Source organism: Aquarana catesbeiana, linkage group LG05 (genome assembly GCF_042186555.1).
Source record: "Aquarana catesbeiana isolate 2022-GZ linkage group LG05, ASM4218655v1, whole genome shotgun sequence".
Taxonomy (NCBI): Eukaryota; Metazoa; Chordata; class Amphibia; order Anura; family Ranidae; genus Aquarana; species Aquarana catesbeiana.
This window is the reverse complement of record NC_133328.1, coordinates 261,818,278-261,840,836: the sequence shown is the minus strand read 5'-3', so window position 1 is coordinate 261,840,836 and position 22,559 is coordinate 261,818,278.

The window sequence follows — 22,559 nt, the reverse complement described above, 5'->3', positions numbered from 1 at the left end:
CTGGGAAAAGCAGGAAAGGGTCAGATTTCAGGGCGTCATAGAGAGGTTGCATCAAGAGCAAGACTCCTAGGATCCAGGAGCGACAATAGGAGATTAATCCCAAAAAAAGCATGTAGGGGCTTGTGGCCTTGAGGCAAGGGGATGGCCTTGATTGCAGCAACTCTTTCTTCGGTGAGGTGTTGAGTGCCTTGGGAGATGCAGTGACCTAGGAAAACCACCTTCTCTCTGCACCACTGGACCTTTTGCTTTGGGGCCTTGCATCCTTGCTTGGCTAGGTAGTGGAGGAGGCTTTTGGAGAAGATTGAGGTGTCTCCAAGAGTATCTGCACAGAGCAGGAGGTCATCTACATACTGGAGAAGTACAATGTCCGGGTGTAACTTCATCCAAGTGTCCTGAATAAGGGCCATCGCTTTAGCGAATTGGGAGGGGGAATTCTGGGCACCTTGTAGCATAACAGTCCAGGTGTAGCCCCGCCCCTCGTGGGTGAAAGCAAATAGGTACTAGCAACAGGGGTAGAGGGGGACACTAAAGAAAGCGGTCGCTAGGTACACCACTGTAAAGTACTTTGCTGTGTGGGGTATGGCCACGATGGGTGTTTCTGGTATGGTAGCTTCATTCACTGCCCTGAGGTCCTGTAGCAGTCTGTATTTCTCTGGCTCTCCTTTTGCGGTTCGTTTCTTCACCGAAAACAGTGGTGTATTACACGGATATGTGCAAGGTACCAGAGCTCCATTCGACTTGCTTTGAAATGGATGCGGATTGAGCTGGTTTCAAGGGGTATTCTGTTTTTCTGGGCAAGGGGGCTCCAGGCTTCAGTTGCACCATGATTGGTGGTGCTTTTAGGTGTCCTATATCTTCAGGTGCTGTAGACCACAGGCATGTGGGGACTCGATCCAAGACTTCTTGGGGGATTCCTGCCTCATCTGGTGTGTCCAAGGATAACAGAAGGGGAACGGAGCACAACACTGAGGCATCATCGATAGCTAGTGGTGAAGTGATCAGAACACCGCCATCAGGTTGGAAGGAAATAGAATAAGTAGGGAGAAATGCAGAGCCAACTCCAAGTGAAAAAAAAGCAGCCAACACAACAATCAGACTAATTGCAGATAAATATATAAAAAATTGCCATATTGCCCCTATGGAGGGGCAATATGGAATCATTAGATAGATTTATGTCTACTCTAAATGACAACCAAGTTGGAATTCATTTGTCTTATGAGGCCAGTGCTTCCACAATTCATTTTTTAGATGTGGAAATGACAGCTATCGGTGGCCACTTGGAGACCAAAACCTTCTTTAAAGCCACCGACCTCAACGGATACATTCTGGTGGACAGCTGCCATCACACAGCACGGCTAAAATCTGTTCCCCGCAGCCAATTGATGTGGATTAGGTGTAACTGTTCACATTTGTCGGATTATTTCCAACAAGCAGAGACTCTTAAGTCTATATTTGTGGATAAGGGATACGATTAATGAGATTAATGAGGAAATCCAGAGAGTTGCCTTAGTTGACAGAAACTCCTTGTTAGTGGAACAACCAAAAAAATCTCAAAACAATAAACACAAATGGTCCCTTGTTACTAATTATTCTATTCAACATAAACAAATCAAAGATATCATCTCTAGGCACTGGAAAGTGCTAAAAAATGATTCCATACTAGGCCCCTTACTCCCAGAGTGAGCAGGAGTAACATATAGGGGTGCTCTATCAGTTAAGGGTCAACTTGCACCTAATGTAACAGATCCTCCGACTATCCCGTCATTCTTTCAGAATATGAAAGGTTTCTTCCCATGCCGTAGGTGTACAGTGTGTAAACTCAATTTGTGTAAAGCATGTAAAATGGAAACTTTTAGATCTAATGTCACTGGAAGTGAATATAAGATGAAACAATTTGCGACTTGTTCAACCAAATATATTGTTTATCTCATAACCTGCCCTTACGGAAAACAGTATATAGGCAGAACAATATGCACTTTTACTATATGAGTCAATGAACACATTACAGCTATTATGAAAGGACGCACTAATCATAGCGTCCCGAAACACTATTTGCTTTGCCACAATCAAAATCCAATGGGGACTAAATTTCAAATCATTGACAAGTCTATGCCCCACTGGAGAGGTGAGTCCAATGTTAGAGGTGTATCCAAGCTTGAAACTTTCTGGATACACCAATTAAAATGTCATACACCCCACAGACTTAACATCAATTGGGACATTAACGCATTCATCAACCAATCTTGAATATTGACATTTTTTATATTTATTTTTTAAGCTTTGGATGTCTACGTTGAGGTAGGTCGCCCCTGCATTTCATACCCACATTCCCTGGGTATTCATAGGGGATGTATGGAGGTGTTACATACCCCTTCTGGTAGAAGTTTTTTGCAGTTGTGGCTACCAGGTGATCATTTACACCAGTATGTTCTCCCTCCAGTTTTATATCATTTATAGACATCTTAAGATTTTAACTATACTTTTTGGTGTCTGATACAGAGATTTTTTATGTTATACACACTCCCACTTTGCTGAGATTTTTCCCACCCATTATGTCTGACATCAATTATATAGCTAGGTATTAGTCTTTGATGTAATATGTCAAGTATTTATCATACTTTTTTTAATTTTATATTTTTTTCTTCAATATTTTGTGTTGCATGTAATTCTATGTATTGATATACTTTGGGATACGAATTTGTAATTTTATCACATGTTATATAGTCCCTTTTTGGGTTATGCGGTCTGACAGCCCATTATACATATGTTAATTTGCTTTTAAACGATATGGGGGCTCTCATTCACAGTGTCTACCCATTACAAGCTCGTTTCCGATTGTAGCGAGCTGTTGAAACGCGTATGCGTTTCAAGCTGAGTGTGTTTAGGTTCCTGGTCCTGTCTCTGATGAAACTGGATCTCCGAATGCATATCACGTCATTGCGCAAATGTCGGGTCACAGGACCATCACGTGACCTCTTATGCTGATGAGCACTTCGGAGCTGTTGATAGGAGCACCACAGAGAGGCTTGGTTCCTGACCAACACCGCTTACACATGATTGGCTGCCGAAATCGTCACATGTTAACAAACAGGCATGGACGCTAATAAACCCAGAAGTCAGGCCGTATATGGTCAAATCAGGTGTATAATGTTTTACATTTATTTTTTCCATATAAGCGCAGTGGTGGCAGGCTGGCTTATACCCCAGTAGAAGTCCATGAGAACGAAACGCGTCGGATTCTGTTTGCTACCCTAGCTACCCTTTACTGCGCTTTTTTATGTTTAATTGAACCCAATTTTTACTGCCCTTATTTTTATTGTATTTAGGAAATTTTTTATATCAATAACATTTTCCACCTTTGTTGGATTTACACTATGTGGAAGCTTTTTCCTTTTTATATCATGGGAACTGGTTTTGACTGAGCAGAAGTCAGTAGAAGATTTAAGCCGGCCTTACGATAGGATATCAAGACAGCTGGAATTTCGGGTCTGGTTCATCCCTTTTCGGTGGCGAGTAAATCTTCAAGTTCCATCTTCCTACCAAGCTCATCATATCCATTGGGATTGCCACCTACCTTCACCGCTGTGGCGGTATAAGCACGTTTGACTCACCGCCGATGGCCTGTGAGTCCACCATTTCTGGTAAGGGTATTTTATCTTCACCCATTTCAACTTTTTATTTGGAGTCTATTTTGGAGAAGACAATACCTTATACACATCAATCACCTTCAATATCACTTTAGAAGTTTGAAACAAGATAATAGCTTTATCACCTTGGTGATTGATATGGACTACACTTATATGTCAGCACTGAATTTTGTTTATGATATATGGGGTCCTCTATTCATTACATTTTTGTTGCATTTTCTTGTTAGATTTTCACCCATAAGATTTTGCATTCGCAACGTTTCTATTTCGCCTCATTACTAACATTTTTTGATGTTACTCTCACTGCCTGTATTAGCACATTTTCTATTCAATATATATTTCCCATATATATTGATCCTATTATGATTTTAGTCACCAGCTATAGCGATCTCTGTGGCTAATTACATAAACATACATAGTTTTTTTCATTTCATTAGCGCCACACTTTTTGTTTTTTATATGGAAGGAAATAGAAGCCTGGAGTCTGGACAAGACATCAGCCCCTAACCAGGGCCTTTTGAAGGAAATTGGAGGCCCCAAACAAAATGGACATGGAGGCCCCCCCCACATGCACGCACGCATACAGGAATCACAGCATAGCGATACAGTTGAAGTTCACCAACACTTTATATAAATAAAAAAGGTTTACAGTGCAAATACTGCTGTTGCTTATAATGTGCATAAAATTTTAACATTTTCAACAATTGAACATTTGCAAAAAAAAACCACTGTACCATTGATTAAAAAAGAAGCAATAAGATGGAAATTGGATTGTAAAGAAAGAAGAAAATGTAAAGAAAGCTATGATAATTGTTTTTATTATGGTCAGCAAGCTACCATATTTTTATTACTAAATATGTCTTGATGACTGCCTCTCCCCCTTACTCCCCCCTTACTACTCTCCCCCGTGTTCTTTTTAACCCCCCTCCCTACCGCGTACCGCGCGGCAGGAGATTCAGTTTTCTGTTCCAGGCCGGCCGGACTGAAAGGAGAAACGAGTGAGCACTCAGTGTGTGCACTTCCTGTCAGTCCGGCCGGGAACAGGAAAATCTCCTGTACCGTGCCGACTGCAGGAGGAAGGAAGAGGAGCTCGGCCACACTACAGGCTGCAGCTTATAGGAAGCAGCGGCGCGGCTGGGGCCCCAGGCCAGCTCTGGGCCCCAAGCAATTAGTTGTTTCGCCTGTCCTGTTATGACAGGCCTGCCCCTAACAGATTTAAGGAACATGTGGGTGAAACCACAAATCTTGCTAGTAGGTCAGGAAAATTGCCAACTTGTAGGGGGCAGGTTAAGGGGTTCTTCTTTGGCGTTCCATCAACCCCTACGCATGTTATATCAATATTTGATAGGAATGAGGTATCGGGGATCTCTTCTGCCCTGATCACGGACCTGGCCGCGCCTGTGTCGCATTAAAAAGTGGTAGGATGGCCCTCGTGGGGAGGGTTATTTTTGCAAGAGGGCCTCTCCAGAGGATACCATGGCAGGGGCAGGTGACCAGGCTTGCCTGAATCCTAGCGGAGGAGGTTCATGTGCGCATGATACCGTGTGTCAGAGGCCATCATGAGAGGAGCTACCTTTCTACTGCTCTGTGAGGATTCTAGAACTTTTGCCACTAATAACAATGTCTCAAGTTCCATTTTTCTATACTCTGGGTATGATAGGAACAGACCCTTTCGGATTGACTCTTTAAGACCTGAGACAAATGCGGCAGCTAGCATGTGTCTGTGTGCTTTGTTCAGCATGCTGAAACCCAAATCAGTAAACACTTGTGTTATTCTATTGTGAAATTTCTCAACGGATTCACCTTTTTCTTGTGTAATATCTTGTATGCTAGTCACTTGGTCTGCCAGGCGGTCTTGAGCCCATCTTTTTAATTGACTCACGAAGTCACATCCAGTACTGTCACTGTTACTGTAATAGTCATCGAAACTTTTTTCCATTACCGGCAAGTAAGCATCCCCTGCCTTTATCTCACACAGGCGCACCAAATCCCGCCACGCGGAAGCGTATTTTTTTTGGATTTGAGTGATCCTTCTAAAAAATGGCATGGGCTGCTTTTCAGGGTCCGGTACGCTCGTGACAAGAGAAGCAGCCTGAGAGGGGGTGAAATTTACGTACATCAGGGGAGCCCCTGGTGCTGCCTGTAGTCCTCTCTGTGGTGTGAGGATGGGGCCATATCCTTGTGGTGTGAGGATACAGGTGGAATACTGGGAGGTGGCTGCTGGATTTGTCTATTGGGCTGCGATGGGCGTAAGAGGGACATGGACTGTAAATGTGTGTTACTATCAAATAGGTAGTCTAGGGGGGGCGTGGCTAGCCAGCGCTGAAGATGGACGCCTGATCTCACAGCTCCACAGCAAGGGAGAACACCGGAGCACGTTAGACCCGACAGGAGCGACAGATCAAGCCCAAAATCGCTCCATATCTTCCCCGAGTGCCGACCCACAATGTCCCACAAACGGATGGGAGAACATGGCCTCAGGAAACTCACCATGTTCATTTTTCCTCAGGACAAGGTCAGTGAGGTCCAAGATGGCACCTGCGGTCTGACGGAGCTGCGGGAGGTTTACACAGACCTCCCGGATGCCATCCAAACTGAAATGGGCACAGCTCCACTGCCTCTATCCCCTACACAAGACCCAGGCTCTGACCCCCTTACCTCCAGCCCAGCCAAAGCCCGGATGCTGATGGATGCACCGCATCCACAGTCACCTCACTCCAGGATGTAGGCCCAGGCCCAGGCCTTCAATCCGTTCCAATCCAACCGGGCCCTGCACAACTCTGTGGCATCCTATCCCACTTCTGGCCAACCGGTCATAGACACTACCCTAAAAGAGATGCTCATGTCCCTGCAAACATCTATGATGACTGACCTGTCATCCCTGTTCAACAAAATCTCCACAGACATGCATTCTATGGGTAATAGAATCTCTACCAATCTACCAATCTCTGTAAGCTATTTTAGCCTTCTGACTTGTTGCTTCCCCCCCAGCTATCTCCCACGGCTTTTGTTCCAGATCTTCTACAACACAGCACTGAATATCCAGAAAAAACTCCACCTCGCAAAGGAAACACCTACTCATCGCACGCTACAAGCAACTAACTGTAAGTGCTACTCCTTCCCTTGCACCACCTCTACCCTTAGCCACTGGTCATGCCGTGTAACATTTTGTCCCTTAATGCCAAGGGTCTAAACCATCCGGCAAAGCGCCATTCCCTATGGCACACAGCAGTCAAACTGGACAGTGACATCCTCTGTGTCCAAGAGACCCATCTGCTTCCCACGACAACAGACCTATGTTCCAACAGTAAATACCCCAAAGTCTAACATGCCACCTACAACTCCAAGAAAAGAGGAGTCCTCATTGCCATAAAGAATGGACTAGACTTCCACTTGCTACAAAAAATCTCTGATCCCAGTGGTCAATATCTCCTTCTATTATTTACCCTCAACAAGGTCACTTACACCTTAATGAATATCTATGCCCCCAATACCCGTCAGATAAGCTTCCTTAGAAAAGCTCTAATCAAGGCACGAGCAGTACATCAGGGCCATTTGATAATCTGTGGAGATTTCAACATGGTTGCAGACATCCACATGGACTCTACTTCAGTAGCGAAAAGAAGAGAATCCCCCCTGAAGCAGCTCCTCACGTCACATGATGATTTTGATGTGTGGAGATGCCATCACGGGTCTGAAAAAGACACCTATTTATCTCCCCACCACAAATCATATTCCAGAATCGATATGTTCCTCACAGACAAGTGGTTGCTACAAAACATTGGCGCATCTGTAATCCACACCGTGACGTGGTCAGACCACGCCCCAATCACTATTTCCATTAACGACACTGCACCTCAGCAGAATACGTTCCTCTGGCGTGCGAACAATTACATTCTGCAACACCCTATCTACTCCCTAGAAATTAAAAAATACATACAAGAATACTTCGATTTAAATAAAGGATCAGTGGGGGACCCCATCACGGTGTGGAACCCACACAAAGCAGTTCTTAGAGGTACTATAATGAAATTGAGTTCCATAAGTAAGAGGAAGAGGACGCAGCTAATAGATACCCTTACATCTCAAATCGCAACTCTTGAAACCCAACTCAAGACCAACCCAAACCCGACACTCCTGGCCCAACTGCTGACCCTACGACGAGATTTACGTTCGCTACTTCTACATTCCTACGAATTAATCCAACGCAAAATCAAAGCCAACACATACTCCACATCCAACAAAGCAGGTAAGAGACTGGCGCAACGCCTCAAAGGACAGAGAATCAAATCCAAAATACCCCACCTATTCCACCCCCACTCCAATGACAAATTGACCAACCCCCAGGACATAGCAGACGCCTTTAGTGAGTACTGTAGCAACCTGTACAACATCAGACATTACCCTACTATTTACCAACCGTCCTCTACTGACATTAATGATTTTCTCCACCAAATTAAACTCCCAACTCTGACTGACACTCAAATGTCCTTCCTAAACAAACCATTATCTGAACAAGAAATCCTAGACACGATCTCATCTTTGCCCTCAAGCAAAGCTCCCGGTCCAGATGGTTTAACGGGAGAATACTATAAAAAAATTTCCAGCCACTTACTTCCCCATCTAATGGAATTTCAACATTGCTGCCTCCTCTTCTAAGTTCACAGACGAATCATTAAATGCTCTTATAATTACCATCCCGAAACCAGGAAAAGCTCCAACCTCCCCTCAAAATTTCCGCCCTATCTCCTTACTGAACCTCGACGTAAAAATATATGCCAAAACGATTGCCAGACGTCTGATGGCCGTTATGCCTGATCTCATTCATAAAGACCAATCGGGGTTCATTAAGGGTAGACAAGCTCCTGATGCCTCAAAACGGATGATAAACCTGCTACACCATATTGAATCTAGTGGAACGCCTTCTCTGCTCCTCTCTTTGGACGCAGAGAAGGCGTTCGATAGAGTCCATTGGACCTACCTAAGGGAAAGTTCGGTTTCAAAGATCTCATCTATAACGTTATAATGGCTCTGTATACTACACCATCAGCAAAGGTCTACTCCGCAGACATGCTGTCACAACCATTTCACATAACGAATGGCACTCGACAGGGATGCCCGTTATCCCCACTGATTTTCAATATGCTGAGGGAACCATTGGCAGAACACGTCCGCTCAAACCCCCTAATCACAGGTCTAGCGATAGGCAAAATCTCACACAAGATCAATCTTTTTGCAGGCGATGTCATACTAATACTCACCAACCCAACTTCCTCCCTACCTGAAGCCCAAAAAACACTTGACTGGTTTGGACGAATATCATACTACGAACTGAACGTAACTAAATCACATATCTTAGATATTAAACTGGACGCCACCACCAGAAACTTACTACAGGTCCAATTCCCCTTTGCCTGGGCAGACAATAGCATCTCATATTTGGGAGTTCATCTCACGAAATCAGTCAAACACCTCTTCATAGCCAACTTCAAACCTCTCCTTGCCAAATTAAAGATAGAAACACAAGATAGAAACACAACCTCTCCTGGTCTGGCAGACTCGCAGCATTTAAAATGCTCCACTTACCTCAAATTCTCTACCTGTTCAGAACTCTCCCCATCCCCATACCTAAACACTACTTCAAATCTCTACAAACTATGTTTAACAAATCTATATGGAATGGAACCAAACCTAGATGTGCACGTTTATCACTTAGATACCATAGATCAGCGGGGGGTTCAGGAAGGATGGACTTCAAAGAATACAACACAGCGGCGATACTGGATCAGCTCAGTGAGTGGTTCCAGTCAAACCCTAGTAAGCTCTGGAGCTCAATCGAAAACTCAACTCTACTTCATCCAAATTAAAAATTTTGGGTGATGAGCTCAGCCTGGGGCCCAAAACTATCGTCGGCAACACCTCCCACCATGGTAGCGTCGGTCACAGCATGGAAAAGGCTACTACGCAACAGTTGCGACATACCTAACACCCCTCCCATTCCTATCCCAATCAAATCTCTTCATCACCTCTCACCTGACTTATATTTGGCCCAGTGGAAAAAAAAGGTATCCATACCATCCAAGATGTTCTCCACAAAGACAGACCTAAACCCTTCTCCCTCCTTCAACACAAATTTAACCTATCCCACACAGACCTCCTTACTTACATACGCGTCACGCGCTGCCTTAAGGATGTCCATCTTCCTCTCTACACATTGCATTCCAAAGCATGGAATTATCTAACGACCTCTTCCCCCAAAGCGAAAGGAATATCTTTATTCTATAATATCCTACACCACAAGCTGCAATTTACTAAACCCCCCCCCATATTTACTGGGAACATGACTTGGGTCAGACCTACACAGAACACCAATGGCAAAGGGCACTTCAGTCGATATACAAAGCCACAAAATGCTCCACGCTATGGCAAACCACCCAAAAATTGTCCCTTAGATGGTATTTAACCCCCTCAAAGCTTACTAAATTTAACTCCTCCACATGCGACCAATGCTGGCGATGCAACTCAGCCAAGAGGGACATATTCCACATCTTTTGGTCCCGCCCACGCTTACAGAAATACTGGACCACAATTTTTCACATACTATCAGACATTTTACACAAGACTTGCCTCCATCACCTGATCTAGAGATACTAAACCTAAATATTGACTCTGTTTTCCCGACGTATAGACACGCGCTGACCCACATTTTGCTGGCCGCGAGACTGTGCATAGCGAGGTTGTGGAAAACTGACAAACCCCCATCTGTAGAACATATTCTTGACATGGTGAACCTCCACTATAGCTTCGAAACATGAAACACTGATGGCCTCCAGCATAGGCCTCCTAAACAAAGAACGGAAAAAATGGGGGCCGTGGGAGTTGTGGTCTGGGGCTGCGACATTTCTTTAATACTCACTAACCTGATAACTTTTCTTGACAAGCAACAAATTGATAGAAATACTTTTTGATATTAATACTTTCTGCTATTACTGCTTTCTGATCTTTATCCTCTCTATGCTGGATATTGTCTACATGGGGTGTTCCCCCTCCGGGTAGCAAAAGAGTTCCCAGTGGGGTTCCTGGGGGTGGGGCACTCAAGTAATGGTTAACTCTTAGTAACTCCAGTTACGATTATGACAGTTCCAAGTTTTCTGTTATCTGGACAACCAGATATTTTTACTTTATATCTTTAGTTATATATATGATTTAATGTACAACACTGTACAATGTGCACATTGTATCTTTGTGAATTTATTGCAAAAGTCAATAAAAAAACTATTGAAAAAAAAAAAAAAACGATTTGTTTTTTATCATATGTGCTTCTTATCTACGCAAACTTGCTTCATTGTGCGTGCTTCTCTTTCATTAGTTTTGTTTACTTAACTATGTTTCTGTGTAACAGAAGTAGCAGCAGAAAAATATATAAAAAAAGAAAATACTGAACAAATAGGCCATCTAATGGGTTGTTGGACAGTGGCGCAAAGGAACCCATTGCCCTTTCAGCCGGTGAGTTATACAGGGGAAGGCCTGAAAATGTAACGGTCCGTTGGAGTGGGATCGTAGTTGTTCCGGCATGCGTCAGACTTTGGTCGGGGCTTTGAGGGGAGGGACCGGGTTGAGTCTGAGTCCCTTGGTTTCCTGGGGGAGCTGGGGAGGGAGATGGTGCCTGGGTTTTCTCCCCCAGGGAGCCGTCCTCAGTGCTTGTCATTAATGGGATAGGTTGGGGTTTGTAATATGATCCAGAGGACTGGTCTATCACTGGATACATGTGCGGGTGGAGGTGCGGGTGGTTCGGTTTGCGCCAGGCGCGTGTGTTGGCAACCACGTGAGGAGGAGTACAAAGACAAGTGTGCCCCATCTACCGTCAAACATGGCGGGGGAGGCTCCTGTTGGGGAGGGGCAGTAGCAGTAGATGCGGTAGACGAGAGGCAGTATCTACTTCCTGGGGACCAGACGCCATTATAGGGCAGTGGCTGACTACTTGGCTTCCTCTTTTCTAGTTTTCTATACACATATACAATACGACCATCTTGTTGATTTGTTTCCTGCTCTGTCCACCCTTCCTCATGAATAGCTTTTGCAACCTTGAACCAAACGTCTGCTGCTCGCAGCAGTCCGTGATCCGACAACAGACCCTTTTTTTGTTTCAAAATAGTGCGCCATTCATCTACTTGTAGCCTTCCGCCCAAATGCATGTCAACCCCACACACTTTTGCCAATCCCTTTCCCTTTTTACCAGCACCCTCTCCTTCCCGCTCTAGCACCAAGTCACAGGCCAGGCTGCCCTCTTTGGGCCTTTCTAACTTCTGCCCCATCGTTAGCTATTGGAAAATTTATGTGTCCGGGCTCAGGGTTTGTATGGCGCTTTTTGAAGCTGTCTTGGACTCAAGGGTTCGACAATCCTCTGACTGCCACCTGTCCTTTTTCGGACCACTTTCCAATATATAACGCTGTCTTACTATGTTCTGTCTTGAGGATTGTGATATTTATGTGTCTGCTCAGGATTTTAGACGGGTCACGAGGCTGTCTTGGACTCAAGGGTCTGACAATTCCTCTATCCGTCACCTGGTACCGGGTCATACTATATCACTGTCTAAAGTTAACGAGGACAAAAGGATAGAAAGAGAGAGAGAGAAAGGAACGTCTATGGTGTTCGGCTGCCACGCAAGCCTCCTTGCACGCGCTTTCCCAAAACGTAGACCAATCACAGGCCTGTCCACCTGAGGTGGCTGCAGGTAGGGGAGCCGAGTAATATGTGACCACCTATTACTCTCAACAAGACATTTAACAGACAAATAAGGAGTGCAGCAGTTAATATTCAATGGACCACTTCAACTTTCATTTACAAGTCCCAGCTCAAAGATTTTACATGTATCAGCTCAAAGCCCAAATTTCTCACTTGTTCAGGTTGTAAGGGGCACCTCTTCATGTATACCGAATAACAGGTCACAAACACACTTAGGTGACATTACCAAACAAAATATGTGGCAACTGTAGTGAAATACAGGATTGCTCAAATCCTTACGGGATCCCACGCCGGTGGGCGTATTCCTGACGCCTCCTCCTGGTCCTCCCGTGCTCTATCACACAATTATTTATTCCCCCAGGAGGGGTTTAACCAAGTCAACTAATTGTCTTCGTCCGTGACTATATAATTAATCCCTCATTCCCAACAGCCGCCACAAGACACAAGATCGATCAACAAAACAGAACAGAACAAAACAGGCGGCAGATATAATTGGTACAGGTTCAATAGGCTATGAGCAAGATATATACCAGTCTTTGCTGACCGTGGAGAGCTGATATAGACACAGAGATTAGCCAATCACGGGTACAGGATAAACAGTAGACAAGATATTAAAAAGTGTATTACTGTTTTCTCAGAGATGATCAGTCTCCGCCCCGCCCGTGTTGATTTGTCTCGGTCTCTTCTCGATCAGTTATCCCTCGGTACAGAACACAAATAGCCCCACGTTGGGCGCCAGATGTATTGGACTGGAACCAAGGTCCAGTATTTTTATATCTGCCCCTTGTCAAATTGAATATAGAGCGTGCACGCTGAAGTAACTCAGGCTGAGACACTCAGTTCAGAGTAAAATTGCTTTCTGTTTATTATTTCCTCTTTTCAACACTTATATACTATTTTGTTATCAGATAAGGCTGGCGTATGCAAACCACAAAACAACCACAAGTATATATATATTGTGACAAAGTATAAGCTTTAGCTGGGTCGTCCATATAAGGAAGTAGCAACCGATCATAGCTATGTTCTTGCTTCATCTAAAACATTGGTGTTAACTTTTGAGTGTATTCTCGGAGCAGGTGCGATCTTCTCTTAACTTTGGCAGTTCAGTTCCACAGCAAGGGAGTGTTGTGCTAGCAAACATCTATTGTATATAATTGTCATGCCTTCTTTAATAAGGCTTGAGATTTTCCTATTTACCCTTTTGATTTAATTAGATTGCTCTATGCTGCCATCTAGCGACCATTTTGCATAACTGCGCTATATCTATTTCATGTAGTCATTTAGTATAGCTGGCTAGATTTGGTACATCAAAGCCTCCGTACTTTCAATCCCATCAGGCCTTGCATCAGCTTCCTCCACCATTTTCATCTTTTCCTACCATGGAAGCATGCACATCTGCTGCTAAGCTCTACGTTAGCCATCCGGATCCATCTTCGGTATGTTTACTAATTGTATCTTCAGCTAGATAGATAGGATGGCACTAATTATATGATCTTTGTTAATTGCATTTTGTCTGTATCTGTTACAGTTTTACTCTATCTTGTATCAATAAAAGTTCAAAAGGATTCTGCGCCTACTGGAATGCATTGGTATGAGAGGAGTTAACAGTGTGCCCGAATACACCTCAGTCACGTGTAGTGAGGGGCATAACAGTAAAACGAAGGCTTCCAAGCACGGCTGGCATACAGAACAGCAGTAAAACGAAGGCTTCTAAGCACGGCTGGCATACAGAACAGCAGCAAAGGCTTCTAAGCACGGCTATCATACAGAACGCCAGTATACAGCAGTGTTATCAGCTTCCATATAGCTGGACACCATGTCACAGACAAAGTCAGAGCACTTCACAACAAGGTCAGAAGTTTACTCCACGAGCACAAGGAGGTCAGTGAAAAGCGAAACAATTGCCATTGCCCGCGCAAAGGCGCAATCTGCAAAAGTAAAAGCTGACTTTGCGGTAAAGGAGGCCAAAATAAAAGCTGCATTCGCCGAAAAAGAAATAAAAGCTGCAGCCGAGATGCAACTTAAATTAGAAAAGTTACGTATGGAAACTGCATTGGAGGAACTAGCTGCAGAGAAGGAGTCAGCGGCTGCTGCGGCCGAGGCAGACATCTTAGAAGAACTTGCAAAGCCCACCAGTGAGCGGCTCAGCAACGTACTTGAAAGAAAATCCGTTCCTGACGACGGTACAGAGCGTACCTCAGAATATGTGCGGCGACACGCCGAACCAGGCAACTGCCCACTTACAGCACCGAGAGCGGAATCAACCCCTGCCATTCACAGGCCTTACGTCAAGCAAGAAAGTAAACCCGCACTCAGTCAGTTTTCAGCACATTCTGCAGCCAGGCTATCAAAACACTACGTCACAGTTGACCAAATCGAAAATGAAGAACGACGGGTTAAAAGACACAGCCGCGACTGTATCTCTGATGACCGCAAATACCCACCAAGTTCCTGGCACAACAGAGCGCCCCCTGGCTACTCACACAACAATCAAGGTATGTCAGATTTCTTCAAGTTCTTAGCACGACGTGAACTGTTAGCAAAGGGACTTGCAAAGTTTAACGATCGCCCTGAAAGTTATAGAGCATGGCGTTCGTCCTTCAGAAATGCAACTAGAGACCTTGAGCTAAATGCAAGTGAAGAAGCCGACCTCTTAGTCAATTGGCTGGGGAATGAATCGTCAGAGCATGCAAGGAGAATCAGAGATATTAACATTAATTACCCAAGCCGAGGGCTGAGCATGATATGGGAAAGGGTCGATGAATGTTACGGTTCCCCAGAAGTTATAGAAAACTCTCTTTTTAAGCGAATAGAGGACTTTCCCAGGATTCCTAACAAAGGCTACCAGAAGCTGAGAGAACTGAGTGACCTAGTGACAGAACTCCAAATAGCCAAAGCAGAAGGAGACTTGCCAGGCCTTGCCTTTCTGGACACAGCCCGTGGCGTTAACTCTATAGTGCAAAAGCTACCTTACAGCCTTCAAGAAACCTGGATTTCACAAGGCTCCAAATACAAGCAAAAGCACAACGTCCCCTTCCCACCATTCTCTTATTTTGTGGACTTTATTCGCTATCAAGCAAAGGTTAAAAATGATCCTAGTTTTGACATCTCATCATCTGACTCTGCTCACCCTAGGTCAAGTAAGCCTGCTCTAACCCGCAACTTCAAAGACGCACCTGTTGCAGTACGCAAAACAAGTGTATCTCCAACACAGGATCCAAGCAGAGAGTGTCCTCTTCACAAGAAGCCTCATTCGTTGTCAAAGTGCAGAGGTTTTAGAGAAAAGACTCTCCAAGATCGCAGAACCTTCCTCAAGGAAAACAGACTTTGTTACAGGTGCTGCGCATCAACTTCTCACCTTGGGAAAGACTGTAAGGTGAGCATCAACTGCTCTGAGTGCAACAGCTCAGAGCACAACACAGCTCTACATCCAGGGCCAGCGCCATGGACTCTTACCCCCTCACCCACAGTGGACGAGCACGGCGGGGAGCAACAAGACACAGTACCTCCTGTAGTTACACCCTGGTGCACCCAAGTCTGTGGAGAAGGTCTGTCTAACAAATCCTGCTCTAAGATTTGTCTTGTCACAGTTTACCCCACGGGTCGCAGAGAAAAGGCAGTGAAGCTATACGTGATCCTGGACGATCAAAGCAACAGATCACTCGCCAGCTCAGCCTTCTTTGACACTTTCAAAATCAAGGAAGCCGGCTCTTCATACTTACTTAAGACTTGTACAGGGGTAAGTGAAGAAACTGGGAGAAGAGCCATTGGTTACCAAATCGAATCCTTTAATGGTCAGACTACCCTGCCCCTGCCAACTCTAATCGAGTGCAATCAGTTCCCAACTGATAGAGAGGAGATCCCTACACCAGAGGTGGCACTTCATCATGGACATCTGAAGGGCATAGCACATCTCATCCCTGAACTGGATCCCCAGGCCGAGATAGCACTTCTCCTTGGGAGGGACATCATCAGAGTTCACAAGGTGAGAAAACAAATCAATGGTCCTCACAATTCCCCTTATGCCCAGAAACTGGATCTGGGATGGGTCATCATAGGCAACGTATGCCTAGGGAGCGTTCACAAACCAACCAGCGTGAACTCTCTCTTTACAAAGACACTAGAAGGTGGGCGTCCATCCCTATTTCAGCCTTGCACCAACAGATTCCTTGTAAGAGAGAAGCCTGCCAGTGTAATTCATTCCAACCCTTACACCGCTAATCTTCTTTGTCATGAAGACAGAGATCATTTAGGGTGCTCAGTTTTCCAAAGGACTAAAGAAGATCACAAAATTGGCCCATCTATTGAAGATCATATCTTCTTGGAGATAATGAGACAGGGATTCTACAAAACCAACGAAAACAGCTGGGTGGCACCCCTGCCTTTCAAAGCGCAGAGACCCCGTCTTGCTAACAACAGAGAACAAGCTTTGAAACGCTTTTCTTCCCTCAGATCCAATTTTCAAAGAAGAACAGAAATGAAAGGGCATTTCTTCTCATTCATGAGTAAGATGTTTGAGGATGACCATGCTGAGATAGCCCCACCTCTAAAAGACAATGAAGAGTGCTGGTACCTACCAATCTTCGGTGTCTATCACCCCAAGAAGCCAGGTAAAATCCGGGTAGTGTTTGACTCCAGCTCACGGCATCAAGGGGTCTCATTAAATGATGTCCTCCTAAAGGGACCAGATCTCAACAATACACTTCTTGGTGTTCTCATCAGATTCCGCAAAGAAGCAGTTGCCATAGTTGCAGACATTCAGCAAATGTTCCACAGCTTCCAAGTCAAGGAAGAACACAGGAACTTCTTGAGATTCCTATGGTTCAAAGACAATGACCCTACTAAAAACATTACAGAATACCGCATGAAAGTGCACGTTTTTGGTAACAGTCCATCTCCTGCTGTTGCCATCTATGGACTTAAGCTATCTGCCCAAGAAGGTGAGAAAGACGTTACACAGTTTATTGAAAGAGACTTTTATGTAGATGATGGTCTGAAATCACTTTCTTCACCTGAAGCTGCAATAAGTCTACTCAAGAGGACTCAAAGCACGCTTGCCTCTTCAAATCTCAGACTGCATAAGATAGCATCAAACAGCAAGGTCGTCATGGAGGCCTTCCCTTCCCAAGATTATGCCAGAGACTTCAAAGATCTGGACTTAGCTACAGACTCCCTTCCTATGCAACGCAGCCTAGGACTCAACTGGGACCTCAAGTCTGACACCCTTACCTTTCAGGTTGACCAAGAGACAAAGCCCTTCACACGGCGAGGTGTCTTATCCACCATTAACAGCCTGTATGATCCACTTGGGTTTGCAGCACCAATTACCATCCAAGGTAAGATTCTGCTTAGAGAGCTTACTGCAGACACATGTGATTGGGATTCCCCACTACCTCCTGAGAAAGAGACATTATGGGTAACATGGAGAGACTCTTTAAAGACTTTATCCAACCTACACATACATAGACCATACACCCACTTTCCTCCCACAAGGATTCAGTCTACAAAGTTATGTGTATTCTGCGATGCTTCAGTTAAAGCAATAGGAGCAGTAACCTACCTCAAGTCAATAGACATCGAGGACACAGAGTTTTACACAGACAGCAAGGTAGTGTTGGGTTACATTTACAACGAAAGTAGGAGATTCTATGTCTATGTACACAACAGAGTCCTAAGAATCAGGAAGTCGACACAGCCCACCCAGTGGCATTATGTCTCAACTGATCATAACCCAGCAGATCATGCTACAAGGTCTGTACCAGCATCCCGTCTCAAAGACACTACATGGCTCACAGGACCACCCTTCCTGTACAAGTCAGCGCCTACCACTCCAGTAAGGGAGACATATGTACTGCTAGAACCTGAATCTGACTCAGATATCCGTCCTCAGGTTTCCACACTACATACAACAATTTCTAACCAACTGTTGGGATCCAAGCGCTTCCTCAAATTCTCCACTTGGAAGTCCTTACAAAGAGCTACTGCTTGCTTGGTTCACATAGCCAGATCCTTTAAACGTACCCCTACAAGACCAAGTTGTTTCAAAGGTTGGCATTACTGCCACAAACCATATACAGTAGATGAACTCACAGAAGCAAAAAATGTAATCATCCGCTGTGTCCAACAAGAGACTTATGCAGTAACACTAGAATGTCTTCAAAATCGCAAGAACATTCCAAAGAACTGTCCTCTAAGGAAACTCAACCCCTTTATAGACAATGAAGGACTGTTAAGAGTTGGAGGACGTATTTCAAATGCAGGACTTGATAGTGGTGAAAGTAATCCTATCATAATACCAAACAACCATGTTGCGTCTTTACTTGTGGAATTCTACCACACACAGATAAAACACCAAGGACGTTTGTTCACCGAAGGAGCCTTGCGTGCAGCTGGACTCTGGATAGTGGGAGCCAAGAGACTTGTGAGTAAAACCATTTTCAAATGTATCATCTGTCGCAAGCTTCGTGGCATGTTTCAAACCCAGAAAATGGCAAACCTTCCTGCAGACCGACTCAGTACAGAACCCCCTTTCACAAACGTCGGCCTTGATGTGTTTGGGCCTTGGGCTGTCATCACACGACAAACCAGAGGAGGCAGTGCCAACAGCAAACGTTGGGCTGTCATGTTTACTTGTATGTGCATTAGAGCTGTACACATAGAAGTAACTGAGTCCTTAGACACATCCAGCTTTATCAATGCCCTGAGACGTTTCATCTCTATTAGAGGCCCTGTCAAACACATACGCTCTGATAGAGGGACCAACTTTGTTGGAGCTTGCAAAGAATTGAATATCACTTCAAACCTTGACACAGAACGTGTAGAGAGATACCTTTCAGAACAGGGTTGTACATGGACATTTAACCCCCCACACTCTTCTCACATGGGAGGTGCCTGGGAGCGTATGATTGGTATTGCTCGAAGAATCCTAGATTCAATGTTTCTACATTTGGGAACTTCAAAACTCACACATGAGACTCTGACAACCTTCATGGCTGAAGTATCAGCTGTAATGAATGCCAGACCTTTGACATCTATACCTAATGATCCTGAAGATCCTTTCTTGCTTACACCTTCCACTTTGCTCACTCAGAAAGTTGAGGTGATCACAGCTCCTCCAGTCAATCTAGACACAAAGGACTTATACAGATGTCAATGGAAAAGAGTACAAGTGTTAGCTGACACCTTTTGGAACAAGTGGAAGAAACAATACTTGTCTAATCTACAGACCAGGAACAAGTGGCAAGACAGCAAACCCAACTTACAGCCTGGTGCCATCGTTCTCATGAAAGACTCTCAATCCAAGAGAAACGAGTGGCCTTTGGGTTTGATAACCCAAGTGTTTCCCAGTGAAGATGGAAACGTCAGAAAAGTTGAGCTCAAAGTCATTAGGCAAGGCCAGCCTAAACTTTTCCTCAGACCTGTTTCTGAACTTATTTTGTTACTCTCCTCCGGAGTGCCATGATGTGTGGTATCCGTGGGAAACCAAGCGGGGAGTGTCATGCCTTCTTTAATAAGGCTTGAGATTTTCCTATTTACCCTTTTGATTTAATTAGATTGCTCTATGCTGCCATCTAGCGACCATTTTGCATAACTGCGCTATATCTATTTCATGTAGTCATTTAGTATAGCTGGCTAGATTTGGTACATCAAAGCCTCCGTACTTTCAATCCCATCAGGCCTTGCATCAGCTTCCTCCACCATTTTCATCTTTTCCTACCATGGAAGCATACACATCTGCTGCTAAGCTCTACGTTAGCCATCCGGATCCATCTTCGGTATGTTTACTAATTGTATCTTCAGCTAGATAGATAGGATGGCACTAATTATATGATCTTTGTTAATTGCATTTTGTCTGTATCTGTTACAGTTTTACTCTATCTTGTATCAATAAAAGTTCAAAAGGATTCTGCGCCTACTGGAATGCATTGGTATGAGAGGAGTTAACAGTGTGCCCGAATACACCTCAGTCACGTGTAGTGAGGGGCATAACAATGATTAAGGTTGATAAGCCGAAGCTGAAACATATACTTATATATGAGTAAAGGTGGGAAGAGGCAAGAGATTTTAATGGTGCAGAAGAATCCACAAAAAAAGGGAATGGTATTAAGTAAAAAATATATGATTTTTAATATACATTCAAGGTTAAAAAGACACATGAAAAACAAATATTTCACAGGTATTGCAGTGTTTTTACAGTTACGGTGCAAAATATTTTACAGCGCACACATACAAGAATGACATTTCCTGCAAGGCTAGTTAAAAACACCTGAACATATTCAAAAAATACGGGGGTTTGGTCACACTATATGGTCATATAGTGCTAAGCCCACTTACTGTGACAAAGTACCCCGAATTAGTGGGTCCTACTCTAGTAATAGAATGGAAGATCCTTTGTCTCAACCATGGGAGCTAAAGTCCTCTATGTGGGAGAACTGAAGGGATACATCCTATACACTGGTGGCCACTAAATAAGAGGTAATGAGGAGGGGGAGGGGTGCTCCAGCCCAAAAAAACTGGTCAGGGTCTATTCCAATATACAAGTACATATTTGGGGGGCACACCCTACAATGCGTGCTATAAGACCTACAAACAGTACAAAATATTTTACAGCGCACACATACAAGAATGACATTTCCTGCAATGCTAGTTAAAAACACCTGAACATATTCAAAAAATACGGGGGTTTGTTCACACTATATGGTCATATAGTGCTAAGCCCACTTACTGCGACAAAGTACCCCGAATTAGTGGGTCCTACTCTAGTAATAGAATGGAGGATCCTTTGTCTCAACCATGGGAGCTAAACTCCTCTATGTGGGAGAACTGAAGGGATACATCCTATACACTGGTGGTCACTAAATAAGAGGTAATGAGGAGGGGGGGGGGGTGCTCCAGCCCAAAAAACCTGGTCAGGGTCTATTCCAATATACAAGTACATATTTGGGGGGCACACCCTACAATGCGTTTAAATTCAAGATGGTGCTGCTATAAGACCTACAAACAGTACAAAATATTTTACAGCGCACACATACAAGAATGACATTTCCTGCAAGGCTACTTAAAAACACCTGAACATATTCAAAAAATACGGGGGTTTGGTCACACTATATGGCCATATAGTGCTAAGCCCACTTACTGCGACAAAGTACCCCGAATTAGTGGGTCCTACTCTAGTAATAGAATGGAGGATCCTTTGTCTCAACCATGGGAGCTAAACTCCTCTATGTGGGAGAACTGAAGGGATACATCCTATACACTGGTGGCCACTAAATAAGAGGTAATGAGGAAGGGGAGGGGTGCTCCAGCCCAAAAAACCTGGTCAGGGTCTATTCCAATATACAAGTTGAATTTAAACGCATTGTAGGGTGTGCCCCTCAAATATGTACTTGTTTACCATTACGGTGGTCACAAGAAGCAGGTATATTTTAGATGATAAGGCCGCACATTAGCTTGACATGTTTCGCTGAAATGCTTTCTCAAGGGATGTGCAGGCCGAGAACTAATACCATCAAACACTCTACAATTATGGAGATAGAGAAAAAGTGTAAGCAACAAACAAATTTTACATATTCATATTGTTTTATTTATTTATTATCCTCCCTTTTCCCTTTTTTCCTCCCTCCCCTTCTCTATTATGGCAGCCTTCAGTGGGGAGGCCTGGGAAGGCCTTATGGACAAAATCCAACAGTCTCAAAATTCAGGGGAAATTTCTGACAAAGATTTGGAACAGGCTTTCTTGAGACTTTTAGAATGGAAAGCAAGAATATTCTGGCATAAGAGATATTTTCACAAATACATTGACAACAAGATAGTCCCATGGGGACTCAGAATACAGATCTTCCCCACTTTGAGAAAAGTTGAGGAATCTCTGAAGTCTAAATGGGAAGAAAATCTACAATCTTGTTCCTTTAGAATGATGGAATTATTATGTACCCAGTATGAACATGAACTGAATGTATTAGATGAGTCGGTATTAAAGTGGTATGATGACTATGGACTTATTGCTGTCAGTGCCAGATTTAAGAAAAAGGAATGTGAACTCAAAATACATATATAGTGGTATACTTTAGACATTATTCGTGCTAAAGAAAACAAATTTGCACGTGACACCAGTGCTCATGTGAATGGCTCTGCTTATAAGCGGACTCAAAATACCAATACCAGAT